General features: G+C 49.0%; 1 protein-coding gene and 1 pseudogene across 1 annotated transcript in view; both read right to left on the reverse strand.

The window, feature by feature from the left end:
* Nucleotides 1–18,395, reverse strand: part of LOC111157131 (transducin beta like 1X-linked) — a 237,685-nt gene that overhangs the window by 128,034 nt on the left and 91,256 nt on the right. Inside the window, exon 2 of the mRNA XM_022518374.1 lies at nt 1,767–1,840. The gene's annotated coding sequence lies outside the window, so the exon portion shown is untranslated. The remainder of the gene's footprint in view (nt 1–1,766; nt 1,841–18,395) is intronic.
* LOC111157108 overlaps nt 1–18,395 on the reverse strand; it is a 70,316-nt pseudogene that overhangs the window by 38,465 nt on the left and 13,456 nt on the right.

The raw sequence follows: 18,395 nt of genomic DNA on the forward strand, positions 1-18,395 counted from the left end.
CTGCTGTTCTTTCTGCCCCGTGCGGGCTCGTTCTGAGAGCCCGTCCGGTGCCCTTTCAGTCTACAGGCTGTCCCTCCGATGCTGACGGGCTCGCAGATCCCGGGGCCGTTCCAGGTCGATGAGACACGGCAGCCCCAGCACTAAGAGTCAAAGTCTCCTTCCAACACGGCGTAGGCACCATCCGGTCACAGCACTCGCCCTTCCCGCGCGCTCTCTGCTCCCCCATCACCCGTCACCCACCCCCAATCCCCAGGCTGCTTTATCAACTTTCCCCATTAAACAAAAAGGAGTGGGGCACCCTGGGGGCTCAGTCAGTGAAGCGGCTGCCTTGGGCTCAGGTCACGATCCAGGGTTCCGAGATCGAGCCCCGCATCAGGCTCCCTGCTCCACACGGCGTCTGCTTCTCCCTCTGCCTGCGGCTGCCCTCCTCGTGTTCGCTAGTTCTCCGTCAGATAAACAAAATAAAATCTTAAAAAAAAAAAAAAAAAAAAAAAAAAGCTTTGCTGTTCCCGGCTCCTCTCCTTTGCCCACAACGTCCGTCCCCCCGCCTAGAACGTACTTCCTCTGTACGCATCTGTACTCCGGCCACCCGCACACCCATCGGGAGTCTCTCCTCCAGGAGGAACGTCCAGCCTCCTCAGCGGCTCGGCCACATGCTGTTCAGAGCCTTGCCCAGAAATCAGGGGAGTCCGGGTGGCCCAGCTGCGGCTCAGGTCACCATCACAGAATCCCAGGATCCAGCCCCCCAGAGCCCCACTCGGGCCCCCTGCTCTGCAGGGGGTCTGCTTCTCCCTCTGCTTCTCCCTCCTTCCCCTGCTCCTGCACGCACATGCTCTTTCAGGTAATATATAAAACCTTTATAAAGAAATGAGAAGAGCGCTACTCAGAATTCCCTCGGCACGACCGTCTACACCATGCACGGGACACCCATTCCCACCACGGCTGTCTGCCGCGCCCCCCACCTCATGGGTACATAAGGCCTCACCTCCCAAAACAAGACACATTTCCCACATCTCTGTGTACGCCCCAATGCTCCAGAGGTAACAGACTGAGCGAACGGTCATCCCAGAGACTGCAGATCTCCCACACTAAGTGCTCTGAAAAGGACGTGCTTGATTTGAGAAGGCGCCTGGCCTCTTCGCAGACCCGGTGTGACGCAGCAGCCACGAGAGAGCTCCAGGCCCCCGAAGGCCTCTTCTCTGGGACTCTGGACTGTTTCTGCTCTAAGGACAGCCCAGGAGGGGCTGAGAACGAGGGAAAACACAGCTGCAGGGGCCGCCGTCACAGGCCGTGCCGACGAGGTGGTTCTGAAAGACCTGAGCCGGTCCACAAGCGGCTACGTGGTGCCCGTCCGTCCACGCACACACACTGAGACCAACCGAGAACGGGGCGCGTGGCACACCAAGAGTCAGAAGCCCTTGCTGGTCACGAGTCACCTTCTGAAGAGAGAGAAGGGCCTCAAACGCATCTGGGAAACAAGAGCAGAAACGACGCTTCTCTGCAAAGCGCGCAGATGGTACCGGCCATCTCCGTTTCTCTTCCCTAAAGTCTCGGACTTCCAGAAGCTCAACAGAAAGAAGCACGTCAGGCAGACACACGGCGTTTTCGGGCTAGCAAAATTACCTGTTATAAGAAATCTTGAGAAATCACCATTTTCAGGACTTAGAACCAATACAGTAACATTTAATTTTTAAGCACAGAAAATACAAAGAGGCTGACAGAGTATTTATTACACAATAAGAAACCCATTTTACAATTGCACTTACTCAGAGCCAAGTGTAGGCAAAGCCCTTCTTCCTTCGAGGGTTGATTTCGAGTCCTGACTTCCGTCCTCAGTCACCTGTCAATGAAAAATAACCAAGTAAGGCAAAGGCATCCATGAAAACATCTTGAAGGACACCTGAATCAGGGAATGGACAAAACCGGAAGAATCCCGATGTCAGACGTCACACAGCCACCGCCGCGGACTCCTCAGCTTCGTTCCCCACCGAAGACACACAAATCTGGTCGGTTTTATTATCGCGCAAGCGATTATGATCCTATTACTAGGGAATGTCGAGAACTGAAAAATCCACTCCGCTCTTTCCAGACACATTTTCTCCTACCCCTCCTAAAAAATGCTAATTGAAAACACAGGTATTTCTACATTCAACCCAACTCGGCAAGTTTCTACTGACTACGGCTCATTCAGTCTTGCAGAAAATGCAAACGATGCTCATTGCGGTTCCGGTATTAGGGACACACAGTGCCTGGCCTTGTGGAATGTTCCCATCTCGGCAGGGAGAAGCAGGGGAACCTGGTGATGGAAAAGCAGGGACTATAAACTAGAAAGCAAACGCAAAGCGAGGTCACGTTGGATGAGAGAACTACTGCAACTCCAGCTGGTGGGAGAAGAGAGAGTGACCAGGGCAAGTTTACTCACTTTGGGGCCTGGGGCAGCATTCTTTGAGGAGGGAGCAAGAATGGGGGCGAGAGGCCACAATGCAGACAAAGCAAGTGCAAGGGTCCTGTGGTGAGACTCACCTTGGCAAGAAGGAGGGAGGAGGGCTAGTGGGCTGGGCACCACAGGTCAGTAACATCTGGTCCCGGGTCACAGAGGACCTCACAGCCCACGGAAAGGAGTTGGATCCTACACAGGCCCCACTACACCTTATTCTTCACCCAGCACCAGAGTTAATGAGAAAAAAAATATGATCGTCCTGCTATTTTAAAAAACCCTTCAGGGACTCCTGTCATGCTTAGAACAAAATCCAGAGAAGCTCTTGCTCAATGGAGAACCACCAGTGACTCACACGGTGCTGGCATGAAACGCAGTGTACAGGGTTCTAAGACATTCTGACCTAGTGGACTTATGGGGTGGGGAGGAGGGGCTGTTGGGGGGGAAGCATGTGTGATGGGGAGGGGAGAGGAGAACCCAGCATGATTTCTAGCTTCAGGGCTTGAGCAACAGTTTGGAAGGTGGTGCCATTTCCTGAGATGTAGGCAGACTGAGGAGAAGAAAAGCAAGACTTTTTCGCGTATTCACTCTGAAACGCCCATCCTCTAGCTATCAGTGGACTCCTGACGAGGTCACAAAGGACCCCAGTCTGAGCCATCGGGAGAGGGCACGGCTGCAGAGTTACGTCTGGAAGTCATCCCGTAACCAGGATCTTCAAAAGCTCCGTGCCTGAACGGGAATGCCCAACGCCGGCTTTCTCAGCCCGGGCACGGATATCGCCGTGGATCAGATAACTCCACTGCAGGGGGGCTCCCCCCACTAGATGCTGGTAGCAACCCACACATCCGTTCCCCTCGCTGTGATCACCCAAACTGACCCCAGACATTACCAGCCATCCCCTGGAGGGCACAAGCACCCTGCAGAGAAGCCCTGGTCTAAAGACAGCTAGCCGAGGACGGAACGCTGAAGGGAGGCGACGTCGATGAGACACGGGTGTGCCGAGAGGTAGGAGGAAATCCAGGGGGGTGTGGGATCCTTGGCATCTAGGGACAGACATCTCTCAAAAATCATGGAACAACGAGCAAATAACGGCCACTGATACAGAAGATGAGGACAGCAGATGAAAGGATGATAAGAAACCATACTGTCTTCCCTGCCCATGCTCACTACAGGGAAGAAACCTAGAGAGGCTTCACAGAGGCGCCAGCATTCTTGTTGGCCCATGAAGCCGGGCGACAAGGCAGAGACGGCGAGCTGCAGCCTGAGTGGTTCCAGAGGCAACAAAGGCAGGCAACAGGGCACTGAGGTTTCTAAAAACATCAGATGACGCTCTCAGTGTGGTCAGGAGAGGGGACGGGTGCAGCACAGTGCCAGGACGCCGGGCAGGGGACAGCACAAATGCCCCATCCAGTGCCCCATCCGGCAGAGGAAAGAGGAGGCCACCCAGGCAAGTTGGCTCTGCAGACAGCCCAGTCCTAGCAGGGGTGACTCCAAAACACAAGACAAACCACAGAGTTCCTCCCAAGCGGGAGCCCGGGACCCCTGAGCTGAGCCAGCCACGATCTTTCTCTTTTTCTCTAAGCTTACACGGGCTCATGCCCCTGGCACACGATGCTCAGAGTCCCGAACTGTGTGAAAACGCTGACACAACTTGCCAGACGCCTGACCCACTGCCTGACCCCCTTCCGTCTCCATGACGCAGGAGTATTCCTTTTAACACGATTGTATCAAAAGAGAAAAAAGAAAAGTTACGGGGGAAAAAAAAAGAAGGGCAGATTTACATGCCTCACTTTGCTCCCAATTAATTATAAGAAACTCTCTCCGGACCAGAGAGTCCTCAGCTGTGAAATGAGGGTATTCAATTATTTATGAGGTTTCATCCACGTCAAAAAAATCTGAGGAACCATTTTCCTGTCAACTTCCTTTGTAAATTCCAAGGGAAAACACTTGCAAAAAACTGAACCAAGAACTTGCACAAGGATGCTGGGGGGTGGGGGGGAATGTATGCATCTATCTGTCCCACAGCCAACCGACCTCAGAAATATATCCAAAGGCTGCAGTATTTCCTCCAAGTTGCCATAATGATTAACATTGGCACCCCAGAGAAACTCAAGTTGTACCATCATGAAAACAACGCAAAAAATCCAAAATATGTTTTCAGAAGCCACTGAGCATAACAGAGAAGCTGCAATTTCCTCCTGAGTCCTTTCTTTTTTTAGTGAGCCCTGAATTACCCGGGCCAAGAGCCAGGGGCTAAGCCACATACTGGCAAGAGGAACCAGAGAATGTTGAACACTGCATCTGCCATGAGGTTCAAGTTCTGCGGAATGAAGCCGTTGTTTCCTGCGTTACACCAATACTGAATGGCATTTTTATGTATGGCAGTGATTCATTCAACAACAGATTTTAAATCCGTTAAATCAGTGGTTCTCAAATGCGGCTCTCTCCCGGGGGACAGTGGGCAATGTCTGGGGACATTTTTAGTTGTCAGGACTGGAGGAAGAATGCTGCTGGCATCTGGCAAAGCCAGGGACGCAGCCCGTAGCAGAGCCCTTCCTAGGCAAAAAATTATCTGGCCCGAGTATCAATTCTGCCAAGGGCGACCACTAAAATATCAAAGTAATACACGTGCATTGTTTTAAAAAGTAAAACAACGAGGCGAGGCAAAAGGTGAGGCAAAAGACTCCTCCTTTTACTTACAAGCTTTTTATAACACCATCTATCCCCAATTCTACTTCACAAAGCCACCTTTTTTTTTTTTTTTTTAAAGATTTTTCTTATTTTCCAAGCAACCATTTTCAAATCTAGGAACTGTCTGTTTTACTGGCGGTGACCCCCAGTATGGCTTCCATGTTTCTGAAAAACCTCACGGTACGCCCTATCAGCTTTGGATATCACTTAGTTGATTTTCTCAAACCTAGGTGAGGATTTTGGTTTTTTAAGTTCCATCCTCAATCCTACGCTAACCTACCACATTTTCCCAACAGTATAACCGTCTCTGAGCAAATCTATACTTGACGGATATCATAACAATGGAGTGGACACTGGTGAGCAAGCAATACAGTACGATGAGGATTCCTTTCTTATGCGACCTTTTTGTGTTTCTTGGGTTACTAATTGCATCTGTTTTTATTTCCTTAATTTTCTTTTTTGTCTTTATATCCTTTGGTAATTCTTCCAGCAGTGTCCACAATCCTTTGCTTCAATTTTTCACATGATCAAAATTCTCAGATAATCTGTCAGCTCTATGGGTTTCCCCCTCGTTCACTCCTACATCTCCCAAATACACACACATCAGACCTTCTGAAATTTCTTGCCTCCGTTCCAGTCTGTAATTGACAGCATTAGGCCTGTTAAAGAGTTCGTGCCGCCTTGAAACCACAACATCTTGAGAACACATTTTCTTTGTTCCCAGGATCCCAAATCTCCCCCTTTCTTGGTTTACTCTCTCATTTCAGTGGGACACATTCCCTAGTAGATTTATGAGAACTGATATATAACAGCTAAATTTCACTGGTATCCTAAATACATACAAACATCTTTACTCTACTCTTAGCTCACAACTAGTAGAAGAAGGACTCTAAATTCCGAGGGAAAATTATTTGTACAGAATTCTATACTCAGTCTCTTTTCCAACTTCCAATGCTGCCATCACGAAATCTGGTATCATTCTGACTTCAGATTCTTTATATGACTTTTAAATCCAGGATACTGCTTAGATGCTGCCTTTATCTCTAATATTCGAAAATGACATGATGAGCTTTCACCTAATAATTTTCATGTGCTTTTTATCCCCTGTTCTAGTCACCTGGTATGAAATTCCTCTCTTCTTCAGACTTAAGATTTTTTTCCAGCGTCTCTTCCTCAGAATACCTATTAGGAAAAAAATCGGAGTAACCACCTCTCATCTATATACTAAAACTCTCCGCACTACGTCTTCACTGATCACTAAGGTACCCATTAGCTGCATGTGCTTACTAAGCCTTGAAATGTTTGGCTAGGGCAACTGAGGAACTGACTTTTATATTCTGTTTAATTTTAATTAATTTAAGTGTACACAGTCACGTGTGGCCAGTGGTTGCCGTATTAATGCAAATGTAAAGACTGTGACAAACGGGAAAAGAGCAAGAGCAAAGCAGAGGCAGTGCCTACTGCCCCGGTCTTATGACGATATTGAAGATGAGAAGGTGTTAAGATGTTCTGAGAAAAAATGTTCAGAAGAAGAAATGGAAAGGGATTTCCACATCCTCACCACTACTGTTTTCAGTATGAAGTTCTGGGACTTCACTCCTTACAGCTTCCTTCCTCCTAAGAACTTGAAGACCCTCTACTTCCGTACAGGCGGTTCTCTACGGGGCAGACACCACAGAGGCACACCAGGGCAGTCTCTGGGTCTCCATGCACTCATTTAAATCTCATTTGACAAACATCACAAACACAACGAATCGTTATCCAGACATTCCATGAACAATGACCATGACAGAAAACAGAACCGCAAAAACCAAAACTGCAAAAACAAACACAAAATTACAAAAGTTCTGTGTGCCCAAGGCAAAGCCAATGAGTCTAGTGTTTCGTCCCGATCCCTGGGAGCCACTTCCTTGAAAGCCCGGTGCCCATCACACAGCAGCAGGCAGGTAACAGGCGCGCCCTGGAAACAAACTAAGGGCAGGCTCAAAACCAAAAGAAAGTCATTATTGTTTTTTTCAACTCAGAAAAGAAACATATCAGCACTGTGGGAATAGGGAAATAAATGTTTGGGAGAAATCATTTTTTATTTAAGGATCAATGGGGAAACCCATTTTCTTCATCTATTCTTCATGGAAGTCGTTTAATTAATTAATATCCATTCGTTCCTGCAAAACATGACATTTTATTATATATGTAGGGTTTTCAAATTCAGCCAGAAAGTATGAACTACTCAAAAAGCAAACGGTCACCAAACAAGATCCTCGTATAAACGTGATTTCTTTTTAAAACTATCATGATGCTAATAACAAGATTTCCAGGCTTCTATCACCAGCAAAACCAATGCTTCTGAGGATGCATCTGAATGCGTGTGGTCAGACACAGGCATCTCTTCCCCGCCACCCCACACCACTAGAGCCAACCACACGCCACTCCCAACAAAGGAACAACGGGTCCGTGGCTCCCACGATGATGCAGCGAACAGACTCCACACAGGAAGCCCAAGCTATGGTTCGTCACGTGAAAATCTGATGTGGGATAATGGGTGATGACATGACCCAACTGGGCTTGGAAGTATATAATCCCTCCAGATCCAACATTAATTGGAGGGGGGGAGACAAACCCATAGCGAATTTTAATAAGCTATCTTTTGCACAATATTTGTTTCTAAGAATTTATTATTTAAATTAGAATGATAAATTAAATCTCACTTAAGGGCAGGAAATAATCTTTAGTGAGAAAAATAACCACATTTAAAGAAGACACATTAAAGTATTAGGACAACATCCTTCTTACTCATCACACTGTCCATCAACAGCGACTGGAGTCTCTGCGCACAGGTACACAAGCGGACTGTATGCAGGTAAGCCTCACGTGACCGTAATCGGTTCTTTGTTTACAGATGACAGAGTGCACCGAGAGGTAGAACAGAATCCCAATTAACGTCTTCCTCGTCTCCCAGAGCAGCGCCTCCACACTGTGCAGTGAGCATTAAGCACAATTTTAAATGTAATTGTCAAGCACACTGTCTATTCACGGAAATTACGATAAAAGTTTCCGAACGCCAGGTGGTCCTGGGGCTCACATTTCAGTGTCTATCCTTGGCCCAACACACGCCCTCCCCCGCTCACCTGGAAAGGTCAGTTATCCTGCCTTCGGTTTCGTTAACTGTGCGGCAAGCAATCCCTTTTGTAAAACAATTAAATTCAATTATTTGCTTACATAAAAACCTCAAAACTTGGGACACCGATGTCAATGATGAGCCAATGAAGAACTAAGTATTAAGACACACACACGTGTGCACACAGTCACACGCACACACACCCCCCTCTTCCCATTCACCAAGCACAACACCCCAAGGGTCACCTCCACGTTCAGGCCATCAGGAGGATGTCCTAAATAAAACCTCAAATGAAAAACTAAGACTAAAAACAGCCAACACTCTTACACAAACACAGCGCGGTCTCCCCCGTATTGAAAGAAGTTGAAGAACTCCTGTAAAGGCAAACCCGCAAACATCCAGCTTTCTAAATCCATACCCGTCTGGAAACAGACGCCTTCAAAATGACTTTTTCAACTAATACAACCCCGGGCTTTTCCAAAAATGGAATTTTTTAAGGTTGCCTTTTTTTTTTTTTTTTTTTTTTTTTTAAGGTAATCTCTACTACCCCCAACAAGGGGCCTGAAGTCACGAGCCCTAGGCCGTGTTGCCAGCACGCAGTAGGAGACACTAGGGGTGCTGCTACACATCCTCCAAGGTCCAGGTCAGCGCCCACTACAAGCAGCTCAAAAAGAACACCCCAGGGGCGCCTGCGTGGCTCAGTGGGTTAAGCCTCTGCCTTCGGCTCAGGTCATGATCCCAGGGTCCTGGGATCGAGCCCCACATCGGGCTCTCTGCTCAGCAGGGAGCCTGCTTCCCCCTCTCTCTCTCTGCCTACTTGTGATCTCTGTCAAATAAATAAATAAAATCTTAAAAAAAAAAAAAAAAGAACACCCCACCCCAACTTCTGCCCAGGTTACGCACAACCGTTCGCATTCCCCAGCCTTGCACCCTTTCAAAGGACCCACATGTCCAAAAGCTGCGCTGTTAGCATCTCTGTGTCACCCGTCCACAGCCTCCTCTCCGCAAGCTCCCCGTGGATCCCACGCCGGGCCATCAGAAGCGCTTCCGTCAAGCACACTGCTTGGTTTCACAGTGAACACGGAGCCACGGCACCGACCGCACGGACGCTGGGGCCAGAAGGCTCTGCGAAAAGGGCGGCCACCCTGCCAGCTGGGCGTGTGACCCGGGCCCGCGATGCTCGGGCCTCCGGCGGGGGCCTCCTCCGGGCAGCGGGGTAACTACCAGAAGCCTCACAATGATGCGAGGAGGACACGCCACCATTCATACATGGGCAGAGCAGAGAACACTCCCTGGCACACAGTGGGCACCGGGCAAATGTTGCTCAAAACTGCTTTTGTCCCTGCAGTCCGTCCGTGAGGCGATTACCTCACAGCCTTGTCACTAAGAACATGTGCGCTCCCGGACCTTGACCTCTGAGCCTTCACACGGAATGCCCAGCCTAGACCGGGCTGCCGGAGGCCGTCAGTATTCGCGGTTAGTGACAGAGAGCAGCTGAGGCTCGGAACTGATCCCGAGACGTCGTGCCCAATCTCTCCTTCCCGTAAATCAGGAAACAGCTCTTCTTTCTGCACTAATTTTTTTTTAAGACTTATTTCTTTGTGAGAGAGAGGGGACATGCCCAGGCGGGACTCGATCTCATGACCCTGAGATCAAGACCTGAGCAGAAATCAGGGTCAGGCGCTTAACTGACGGAGCCACGCAGGCGCCCCCCTGCGCCAATTCTTTACACTTGTTTAGTGGGAGACATTGAGGAACTCTGACTTCTGTAAGCTCATTTTCACTTCCTGCTTTTCAACAAGTTGGGAGCCTATGCAGGGCTCCAAGGTCCCACTTCCAACAGAGCGTTCAGGGAACTGCTCCGCCACACTGCCCGAGACAGAACAACAATTTCTGCTCCATTCGAAGGACCTGCAAGCCAAAGAAGGTATTTTGTACAACGGTGTGAGCTTTTTATTTTCCCCAGAAAAATCAAATGAGTCCAGAGCGTTGCTAACTGTTTTATCTTTCTTTCATAAACTGATACGACAGAACTTTAATTTCCAGACTAGAAAGACCCAGAGAGCTTCACCTAGGGTCTGCGCACCAGCCGCTTTTGCCCGAGTCTCCACAATGCTAAATTTAGAAATACACTCTGTCCCGATGTACTGCAGCAGGAAGCAGCCAGATTAAAGGAAGATGCCGCTAACACACGAGAATTCACAAGCTGCTGTGAGCCAACAACCTGCAAGAAACCACAATGTGCTCGTTCACTAAGAGACGCTGCCGTCCTCCACCGGGAGAGAGGAAAAGGGACTTGGGTGAGGATTCCAGACAGACAGACAGACACACACACACACACACACACACACACACACACACACACACGCGAGATCCACAGTGGGGGATGCAAACGGAAGGTGATGAGCTGGGAGATGAGGTCCACAGGTAAAGCCCAGAAGCGGACACAACGTTTAGCTGCAAGGGAACCGAACTTGGGGTGCTGAGTTTCCTAGCCATCTAGTTAGAGAAGCAAACAGAGGTAGATGTTCGCATCCAGAAAGTGAAGCAGCTCATTAACAACACAGCTTGTGGAGGGGACACACGTACACCATTTCTCCCACAGGCCCCAGAGGGGAAACTCTCCATTCTCAGTAAATGGGGTCAAGGACACATTTCATGGGGCCGCTTCTTATAGTAATTCTTAACATGAGGTGACCACACAACCACGCAGCACAGGTAAAAAAAACCAAGTCTGTGCGGATAAACAACACGGCAGCAGCGTGCACGTCTCCCCCCAGCCTGCGGGACTCCAAGGAGACCTCTCAGATGCGCTCAGAGTCCCAGACGGTCTGCGGGTCTCCTGGGGTCACGGCACCACGCAGCAGTATCTTGTAAACACACTTCAGTGCCAATAAATATACCATTTGTATAATATCATTTTTAACAGTTGCCTAGTAACTCACTCTAAGGGCTAAATAAACTTTTGTCACCACTGCATTCAACTCCTGGCTATTTTAAGCAGCGCCTCCATAAATAAGGAAAACCATTTCTTAAGTGTCAGGAAACTGCGGGCCACCCACGTGGAAAGAGAAAGCTGCATTCTCATTCCCGCACGTTTAAGGAAGAGATACCGCACGGCAAGGCCACGTAAGGGCAGTAAGTTCCACAACGCCCTTCCGGTGATCTGCGCTTCCATCCCTCACCACGGGGTCCACGCACCTGCAGGCCAGCAGCACACATGGCACGACCGACCCCAGCCCTAACCAACGCCCGGAGTGAGCGTGTACGAACACACTTCCGCGTGACCCAGGAAACAATTACAAAGCACCGGGCATTAAAATGTTTTCACAAATTTAAGTTGACAGTTTTAGGAAATTAAATAGGAGTTACTTTAGGACAGCAAAGTGACTTTAGTCACCCGTCTTTGTGCTCGAGACAATAACTGGCAACTGCCAACAGTGCTGCCTTGTGCTCTCACACACGTCCCAATGTGGACCTTATGGGACGACCCTAGATATCAGAGACAAGTCAGCACTGACGATGGCTGAGGCTCCAAAACGACAAAGCAGGAATGCCAAAGTCCCAGTTGTCTAAAGAAACAGAGACTTACTAAATCTGGAGGTTCTAACGTGGCCAAGAGGGTGGGAAGGGCCCTTGGTTAGAACCACACAAATGACCAGAGGAAGCGTCCTCCATCTGCTATCTTGAAATAACAACATCAACCAAGTCGACAACGTAGAGACCACACTCCGTCTGTCCCACTCCCCAGGAACGTTGCGCAGTGCTCCTCCTCCCTCGCTGGCGGATGTAACGGCCACACACCCACGTGGGTGTGGTCAGAACAATCAAGACAGACCAGGACCTCTAGGACGGCAGGAACTGCACATGTCTTTAGATCTTCAGGACCTGCAAGTTGTAGTCACCCAATAAACGGGTGTTGACGGAATCCACCTCTTTCTCTTTCATGACTACTCTTTCTCAGACTGCTCCTTTGGTTCCTCATCATCTCATCCACTCAACATAAGCACTTCTCCGACGCTCTGTTCTTGAATCTTTTTCTTCTAGCTTTGCTCCCTTGTGATACCATCCAAGATGGCAGCCCTCTCTGCAGGGAATCCTATTTTTTTTCTTAAGATTTTATTCTACACGTAGAAATGGTAGGGAGAGGGAGACGGAGAAGCAGACTCGGGTTAGAGCAGGGAGCCCAATGCGGGACTTGACCCCAGGACCCTGAGATCATGACCTGAGATAAAGGCAGACACTTAACCAACTGAGCCACCAAGGCTCCCCAACATTTTTTTTTTTTTAAGACTTTTTGCAGATAATTCTAAAGCTCTATTTCAAGGCAGTATTTCTTCTGCCTACATTCTATCTCCTGTTGGGTCCCGGTCTAGCATCTGAAGGTCACTATTTCCAATGCAATGGTCACTTTCTTCCCAGCCTCACGCTACTATGTCTGTAACCCACCCTCTGTTGCCCTTCACTCCCAGACCCAAAACTCTGCTGCTCCCACCGTAGTACACTCAGTCCTTTCTCTCTGCCATCCCCCTCCCAAAATCCCATCCATCAGATGCCAAGTCACCTAACCTACCCCATGGAGTCTCTAACATTGCATCTCTCCACGGTCACTGCCGCTCTCCTACTTGAATGATTGCCTGATTGATAGCCTGAATGATTGCACACAACTCCCCTCCTCCTGACCTCTCCCCCTGCAAATCCACAAAACCCCACGAATCTTCCTAAAGCAGAGGTCTGATGTATCTCATTCCTCAAAAAGACGTCTCGGGTGACTACACTGACTCAGAAAAGAAACCCAAGCTCCTTATACCGCCTGCCGAAAGTGCTGGTTTCTCCACAGCTAGAAAGGCAGGGGCCAGGGCAAACAGCACCGTGGAGAGTCAGTTATCACCACAATGGAAGCACACCCTGCCTACGATAAGCGGAGTAACGCCCCTGCCACCCAGGCTGTGCACGTCCTCACCTCCAGAACCGTGAGCACATCAGATTACATGACGTCTGGGAATCAAGGTTGCTGATGGAATTCAGGTGGCTAGTCTCATCTTAAAAAAAAAAAAAAAAAAAAAAAGACTGTACCCTGTTTTATACAAGCACACCCAATGCAGTCAGGGAACTCCTTGAAATGGGGAAGAGGGGGCGCATGGGTGGCTCAGTGGGTTAAGCCTCTGCCTTCAGCTCGGGTCATGATCTCGGGGTCCTAGGATGAGCCCCGCATCGGGCTCTCTGCTCAGCACGGAGCCTGCCCCCCCCCACCTGCCTCTGCCTACTTGTGATCTCTGTCAAATAAATAAAAATGTTAAAAAAAAAAAAAAAAAAGAAAAAAAGAAATGGGGAAGAGGGTTGCAAAACAACCAGCAGAGTGATGGAATGTGACAAAACCTCAACCGCTGTTGGCTCTGAAGATGAACGAAGGAGTCATGAGCCAAGGACCAGAGGCAGCCCCTGGAAGCTGGAACAGGCAATTAAAAACAAACAAGAAAGGGCACCTGGGTGGCTCAGTGGGTTAAGCCTCTGCCTTCAGCTCGGGTCATGATCTCGGGGTCCTAGGATGAGCCCCGCATCGGGCTCTCTGCTCAGCACGGAGCCTGCCCCCCCCCACCTGCCTCTGCCTACTTGTGATCTCTGTCAAATAAATAAAAATGTTAAAAAAAAAAAAAAAAAAAGAAAAAAAAAATGGGGAAGAGGGTTGCAAAACAACCAGCAGAGTGATGGAATGTGACAAAACCTCAACCGCTGTTGGCTCTGAAGACGAACGAAGGAGTCATGAGCCAAGGACCAGAGGCAGCCCCTGGAAGCTGGAACAGGCAATTAAAAACAAACAAGAAAGGGCACCTGGGTGGCTCAGTGGGTTAAGCCTCTGCCTTCAGCTCGGGTCATGATCTCAGGGTCCTGGGGTCGAGCCCCGCATCGGGCTCTCTGCTCAGCAGTGAACCTGCTTCTCCCTCTCTCTGCCTGCCTCTCCGCCTACTTGTGATCTCTCTCTCTCTGTCAAATAAATGAATAAAATCTTTAAAAAAAAAAAAAAAAAAAAAAACAAGAACAAAAAAACAAAAACTTTCCCCTAGAAGCTCCAGAAAACCACGTGGCCCTGCAGGCACTTCCATTTCAGTCCAGTGAAACCCATTTTGGACTCGCGACCTCCAGAACCGTAGGAAACTACGTTCGTGTTGTTTGAAGCCACAAAGTTTGTCACTTGTTACAGCAGCAAGGAAACTCATACACCCTTCTTCCTGCCACCAAGATCCCACTGTACTATACTCACACCATGTTATAGCATTTAGCACTCTGTATTAGAAAACCAACTGTGTACCTTGTAATCACTGCAAAAGATAGCTCTAGGGACACCTGGGGGCTCAGCTCAGGTCATGATCTCGGGGTCCTGGGATGGAGCAGCTCATCCAGCTCCGGGCTCAGCAAGGAGTCTGCTTCTCCCTCTCCCTCTGCCCCTCCGCTCTCAAATAAATCAATAAAATGCTCTCTTGCTCTCAAATAAATCAACAAAATCTTAAGAAAAAAAAAAAGAGAGAGAGAGAGAGAGAGACGACAGAGTTCTAGGTCTCAGAGTGTTGACATGACAACCAAGTGTGGTCTCTGTGGAGCCTCCCACCAGAGGCTGTCGAACCCACCACAGTGTCGCTCATTGTACCCCCCCATTAGAGCTTCTGTGTCAAAACCTGCCTTCACTCCAAATGCTTGAAACTTCAGCCGTCCCTGAAAAATGCAAGCACGTCTTCCAGTGACATCTTCAGAAGTACAGAGTGAAGGTTAATGACCCCGAAAAGTGCTTCACTCAGTCTGGGAATTTATCTCCTGGGACAAATGGCACAGAACCAGCACTCAACGGGTCCACATTCATCTTCTGGGCCCAAGCCCTGGCTCCAAGGGCCTTTGGACAAGTGGTGCCCCACGATTCCTTTCTCTGTGGGGAACCATGTGTTAATTACTTTATTGTCTCAGCCACTGAGACCAACCTTTAGGAGAGGCTCGCCACAAGGCACAGATGCAGAGGACCAGCCCGGTTCCTTCAAGAAGCTTGTGGTCCCGGAACCAGGTAACGAAAATCCCTAATTTCCTAATTACCCAACAGGTGACACTGTAGGCGTTCTAACAGCAGCTCAAAAATTTCTTTTTTTTTTTTTTTTTTAAAGATTTTATTTATTTATTTGTCAGAGAGAGAGAGAGAGCGAGCAAGCACAGGCAGACAGAATGGCAGGCAGAAGCAGAGGGAGAAGCAGGCTCCCCACAGAACAAGGAGCCCGATGCGGGACTCGATCCCAGGACGCTGGGATCATGACCTGAGCTGAAGGCAGCTGCTTAACCAACTGAGCCACCCAGGCGTCCCAGCAGCTCAAAAATTTCTTTGAGAAATGATAACAAGCCTTGGTGAGGATATGGAGAAACTGGAATGCTCGCGGAGCAGGGCTGGGATTGGAAACTGTAGCAGTCATTTTGGAAAACAGTCTGGCAGTTCCTCAAAAAGTTAAACACAGAATTCATATGGCCAAGCAATTCCACTCAAATGAAAACAAAGGTTCATCCAAAAACCTGGAAACAAACATTTATGGTAGCTTACTCGTAACAGCCGAAGAGTGGAAGCAACCCACATGTCCGTCAAATGATGAGTGGATATGCAAAATATGGTCTCTATTTGTAACGAGAGCATTGTTCAACAATATAAAAGACGGAAATATGGACTCGTGCTACAACATGGATGAACTCTGGAAGCACTAAATGAAAGATCAGACACAACACGGATACGTACTGCACAATTCCATTTATTTGAAATGTCCAGAATAGGAAAATCCACAGAGACACAAAGATTAGTGGTTCTAGGGCCTGGCAAGGAGGGGAGCACTGTCCTTGGGCACAGGGTGTCTTTTTGGGCTGGCAAATGTTCTAAGACTGTATTGAGATAATATCTGCACAACTCTGAATTCACTAAAAATCACTGATTTTTACACAACGCGTGAACTTTGTAGTTATGTAAATTATTTCTCAGTAAAACTGTTTCTTTAAAAGAACTCTGAGATCCTTGAAGCAAAGATTACCTCTGTACGTGAGTACTAATACTAAGTAAAACGTATTACTACAATATGTCCAAAAAAGTAAAGACAATTTCCAGTGTTTAAAAAAAATGGAAACTGCATTTTCTGTGATATTGAGGATTGTAAATAGTGCATTTCCACTAATGTCAAAAGCATAATGGCATAATTTACCTGGGTAAGAGGCATACAGAAGGGCTTTCTAATTCAAATTAAACCTGAACAATAAAATTTTTTGAATCAAGTCACCTTTAGACATAACGTGATTCTCAGCTGCTTTGCGATGAAAACCACAACACAGAAAACGCTTCTCGTCATAGTCACAACAGAATCCGGAAGATGAAACTCACTACAATATCTGCTTATTAGAAGTCAGGAACACGAACACCTGAAGCCCTAATTTAAGTGGATCTTAAATTCAATGGAAGCAGATTAAGAAATTCAATTTTCTATTGTGACACATGACAAAAACTTCAAGAATTTTAACAACTGCCCAAAGCTCACGGGAATTTCCCAGGCCAATGGAAGTCCAGCGTTGCCACAAAGACGGCTGTCACTCCCCCCGTCCGTTTCTTCGACTTCAGGCTGAGCGAGCACCGGAACCTCAGCCTTGTTTACAGCCACTGTCTCCGCACGTTCTCCCAAAGAACCTGTTCCACCCTGGTCAGTCCTGGCAGCGCACGTCCCACCAACAGGGTCAATGGGAAGGATGATACACGGCCGAGCCCTCTCACGGCCAGGCTGTGTTTCTCACTGAAAGAGGAAGAAGAGGCCGTCGGGGGGCCCGCGGGAGTCCTGGACCCCGACCTGCTGCCCCTTCTTGGGTCCCTGGTCCCAGTCCCAGTGCACTCAACTCCGGCCTGTAACCCCAGCAGACTCGGCAGGGTACGACCTTCGTGCGGCTCTGGTTAACAAACCCACACAAACCTAGTAGCTTGGAGCAACACAGACTTGTTCTCCGGGTTCTGGAGGCAAGATGCCTAAAGCGGGTTAGCGGGTCCCTTCTGGAGGCCGCACAGCAGAATCCATATCCTCACCGTGTCCAGCTTCCCGCAGCCCGTGGCTTCGGTGGACACACTTCCTCTCTGCCTCTGACACTCCCACTGCTCCCGTCTGAGGAGAAGCACCTCTGGGAGGACTGTGGCCTCATGGGATGGTCGTCCCATCTCAAGACCCTGGACACATACTCCCAGGTTCCAGGACTAGGACGGGGACTACCTTTCGAGGACCACTGCTGTCTCCACAGTCATCTTAAGAAATGGGAAGAGCGAGGCGCCTGGGTGGCTCAGTGGGTTAAGCCTCTGACTTTGACTCAGGTCATCTCGGGGTCCAGGGATCGAGTCCCACATTGGGCTCCCTGCTCGGCGGAGAGCCTGCCTCCCCCCTCTCTCTGCCTGCCTCTCTGCCTACTTGTCATCTCTGTCAAATAAATACATAAAATCTTAAAAAAAAAAAAAAAGAAAGAAAAAAAAGAAAAGAAAAGAAAGAAATGGGAAGAGCACCGAGAAAAGAGGCTGGAGACGGAAGTGCTGGTTTTGACTCTGACCAGCGGTCACAGCCATTCTTTGCTAGACAGCTGTGGTCCGGGGGGTGGGCACATGTGAGCTCTGCCTTGCACACTTAATAATTTCGGTTGGCCTGATACCAAGAAGCAGAGGCGGGTGCCAGTCTGGCCAGCTCCACTTAGGCAAGCTTGACCTCAGAAGGCACACAAACGCTGACATCTTAGTCACTGAGGCCCCACATGCACGACTGCCCCAAATCACAGACAAATGGCCTGAGACCGGATGATTTTCCCAAGAGCACGGAGCTGCACAGCCGGGAGGCTGGTACCTGAATTCCAGACCACTCTCTCTTCTGCTGCCCAGAAAGGCTGTCTGCCCCAAAGCCTACAGCGTCAGCTCAGTCCGCAAACACCTCCACCCCGTTCTCCCTGAAACACCGAACTAGAAATGTATGATCTCAAAGCCAGAAGAAATGCAGCCACAAGATCTAGGGCCCCACAGAGGCCCGCGGGAGGGCTCGTGGGCAAGCGGGGCCATGCAACACAGGACATGGTCCTGCCCACGCGGGGCCACAGCTCCTCCTGGACGTCGCACGCCTCACC

Source organism: Enhydra lutris, unplaced genomic scaffold (assembly GCF_002288905.1).
Source record: "Enhydra lutris kenyoni isolate GAN:26980312 unplaced genomic scaffold, ASM228890v2 scaffoldscaffold52, whole genome shotgun sequence".
Lineage (NCBI taxonomy): Eukaryota > Metazoa > Chordata > Mammalia > Carnivora > Mustelidae > Enhydra > Enhydra lutris.